Consider the following 4,054-nt stretch of genomic DNA (forward strand, 5'->3'; position numbering starts at 1 on the left):
GAAAGTGAGGTAATATCAGCACAGAAAGAGATCCCCTTCCAAAGAGCTTTGGCAATTAGCCAGTGACTTGCTAGCTCAGCGGAGAGGAGCACTTAACTGGAGAGCAGTAGGGCAGTGCAAGGCCATGCTGATGGCCCATAGCCCCCAGCAGAGGGGATGCCAAGACTCAGTCTTCCTGTGCCTTGACAGAGAAAAAAATGACAACTACTTTGGTGAAGAAAACCACACCAGCATGAAATGAGCTGTTTGAGCAAATCCTGTTGAAGTCCTGCCCTGCGTTTGATGTGCTTTGCAGCAGGACATTCTCTTCTAGGTATGCCCTTGCTAGTGGGGAGGGAGCGGGTTGCTCCACTCCTCTTTCATCACTTCTGGCGCGAAGTTGTCTGCACACCCAGCAGGCACTCTCCTCTCTTTGAGGAGCTGGCTTCACACCATGGGCTGACCATAGAGCAGAAGCAACATGCACACCTTGCCTTTCAACCTCAAGTCTAACAATGCACCAAGGCTTCACTTCTCTGCCTCTCCACCAGCTTGGCTTCTGAGCAAAGCTGGGAAGCCAAACACCAAGTGCAGCTCAGCAATGGTCATGCCAAAACATTGGGCAGCTTTAGGACTGAAATGAGAACAACATGCAGAAAGCAACACTGCAGCAAGCTGGCATTTCTGCTGCCATTTCGAGACCTTTCACGGTGCTGCACTGACACTCAGTGACACTGCTCAGTCCAGCCAGAAGCTATGGGCCCAAACCAGGAACCACTGGATAAACATGGCCCCTCCTTTACAGTGGTCAGATGATCGTAACGCTGGTAGGCTTTAAGTCTGTGAAGCTGCGATGTTATTCTGCCTTCCCAGAGAGCGCTTACACCTACTGCTGAATGAATTATCTTTTAACTGTGTGGAATACAAAACTACAGGAAATTTCTTCTCAGGGAACAGTACTTTGTCATGGAGGGAGGATCACTGTTCTGTACACAAAACCACTCTGTGCCACACATGTCACAACAAGCAGTTTTGCAGTGACTTCGTATTTAGACCCTGCAGAGTCTCTTCCCAGACATAAACTGTCCTTCCACACATGCCACTTCACAAAAGATCCTGCTGCAGTGACAATTTGCTAAGAAAGTAAAAACATGCTACAAATTAAAGGGATGTGTAGTTTTCTCTGACTAGGTAAAAAGCAGTCAAAGTAGATATCCTTTATAGGCACATGAACTGTGTAGGCAAAACTGTTCCTCCAGTAATACACTGAAGAGAGGAAAAGAAACCACAAGAGCTGGAGATTTCAAAATAAGAGTGTGAAACAGAACTGACATCATGCAGCCCTTCGACTATCTTTTCTGCAAGAGAGTGGAGGCAATCCATTCTCCCAGCAAAATTCCCCCTAAGTATTCGCATCTTGGCTTTCCTGTTGGACTTTTCCCCTGTAACCTCAGTTTAAATTTATTCTTCATTGCCACTCTAAATATATTGGCTCATGAGGTTTCCATACTAAAAATCTCCCTGAGCCGGTGCCCATTCAGAGTTCTGGGTACCACTGACACACATCTGTGAATACAACAGAAGTTTACAAATACGAAATAGAAAGAAAGCAGTACTCCACCTCCACCTTCACACTTCAGTTGTGCATATTAAATTAACTTGTTAGAGGCAGCTGTATTTCAGTGGCAAATGAAATAAGTCACAAGTTGTAAACCGCAGCCTTGGAGTTTGCTCAGCTCTAAGCAACTGAGAAAAGCAACAGAGAGGAGACATGGGTTTGTGTTTGGAGAAGCACACAGGGCAGCCAGGCTCAAGGATCCCTTTTAGTAGCTAGATATTGGAACAGACGTTTCAGAAGCTGCCCAGGAAGGTTTTTGCTAAGGACACCGAGCAGTTGCACTCATCATTGGCCTCCAGTCTTTGTCCACAGCAGAGGATCCATCCAGCATATGACTCCCAACACCACCGCCAGACCACACACCACATCAGCCTACAATTTTAAAGCCATTGATCCCTATTTTAATATATCCCTGAAGTTTAGTCTAAGCAATCTGTCAAAAGCTTTATGTCAGCTATTTAGCGGCTCCCACTGTCGCAGGCAGCCTATGTGGCAGATCATGCCCCGTCAGCCCTCCTGGAGCTGTGCTACTGAGACTCTGGGGAAGGAGAAAGGTTATGAAACAGGAATTATGAAGAGCCCTGTGGATTCATTGAAACCAAAACCAGAAACATGGCTCTTACAAGAGCTGCCTCACAACCTACGTACCATTTGGACAGGTAAGCATTACTCCAGCTTTACTTACTTGGGAGGCCTTGTGTTAGTATAGTGTTCAGTACACTGTAATTTCATTGACAGACTAGCTAGCACAGAACATGAAGAGGGGATCAAGCAGAGTAACTGGCTCTACAGCTGGAGGGACTTTCAGCTAGCCTACTCCAAAAACAGATTTTATCTTAAGTTTAAAGAAAAATGAAGCAGAGCTCCACATGAGAAAGCAAATTTTTTTTGTCTGACAGAGCAATGCTTATAAGGAAAAGGTAGTCTCCTGCTCAGTCACAGCCTTAGGGCATGTCCATCTACTCCAACAAGTGCAGACAGATCTGTATGCCTCTGTACTGTTTACTGGAAAGACAAACATAAGCCATCCCCAGTAACCAAAATGCAGCACAGTGCATTAGAAAACAACCCCATGGAGCAACTTGCTGGATCAGTTGCAATGCTATGCCAGTATGGCAGAAAGCTTTCAAACCAGAGCTGGTGTAATGCTCGACTGTTTGTGCAGATGCAATCTTGGACACCTCAGGAAAGAGCATCCTGTAGGTTGATTGCATTACCTGTGTCATTTTAGCTACCAGCTGCAGTTTTCTGAGACCCAGGCAGCTGTGAGTCCACAGGCTGGAATAGGGGTCCAAGCAGAGCCCTGGGCTCTGTTTGCAGCCAAGGTCCTGAAACAACTGTCATCTTTCTTGTTCTCAGGTGCCAGACAGTATGTGTGACACACAATACATACTACGGCCACACGGTAGAGAATTAAAAACTCTCTTCACTGTCACTTTTTTCTTCCTTCTTTGTGATTAAATGTATTTATACACACATCCCCACATACACTCAAAGCTATCACCTCACCTACTCTATATTTTACTATTCAGCTCTCAGAAATCCCCACCGGGACCCTGTGAACCATAGCAGGGTGGCAAGTAGTTTAACACATCAAACCAAAGTCACTTCAGTTGCAATGGATTTTTCTAAAAAAACATTCAAGGCTCATAAAGATTATCCAGGCTGTCAACGCATTGCTACCAAGCACTGAGCACAAGAACTGAAAGGGCTGCAGCCCCGTCATTTCAAACTGCTGATAAGAGTTAAGTGGTTTGCAGAGGGCTGTGCTTGACTCATTTCTTTCTGTTTCGATGTACATTACTCAGACAAAGGCCTTATTTTAGCTGTGACCCAGAAGAAGAGAGAACAAGGCTCAGCCTCAGTGGAATTCAGATGAATGAAGCTCTCGGTAAAGCATTGCGGTAGCAGTGATATCTTTTATTAGACTAAGTTGTACAGCTCAAAGAGTAGACAAGCTCCTTTTTGTATCTGAAACAGAAGTAGAAGATTGCAAATGCAAGTACAAGCTGAGAGCAAACTATCATGGTTTTATTAGATAGGTATCAATTTGATCATCTTTGAAAGTAAAGGTAGCTTTACCTTACTGGAGCAGGGGGAGGGAGGCAGGTGGTAAGGCAGTTATCTCAGTATCACAAACTTACAAAAAGACTCAAGGAAAAGACAGCGTTTTCCAGAGGATACAGCATTAGCTAACTTTCAGACAGCAGAGCCTTACTTCAGCAAGTTTTCTCCTCTGTGCTCATTGCCACCCTCATCCCGTCTTAATTTGTGCTGCTCACTGTTTAAAGCAGGACTGTGCTGGGCCCTGAGCAACGCAGAGCACAACCACAGGCCTTCAACAGTGATGGGGCACCAGCCCAGTCCCATGTGTGCTTTTACTTAATACCATAAGCAAGAGGACAGAGTAGTTTCTTGGGCAGTGTAACAACTGTGCTGGGTTAAAACATCAACTTT

This window comes from Pygoscelis adeliae, unplaced genomic scaffold, assembly GCF_000699105.1.
Source record: "Pygoscelis adeliae isolate BGI_AS28 unplaced genomic scaffold, ASM69910v1 Scaffold116, whole genome shotgun sequence".
Classification (NCBI taxonomy): domain Eukaryota; kingdom Metazoa; phylum Chordata; class Aves; order Sphenisciformes; family Spheniscidae; genus Pygoscelis; species Pygoscelis adeliae.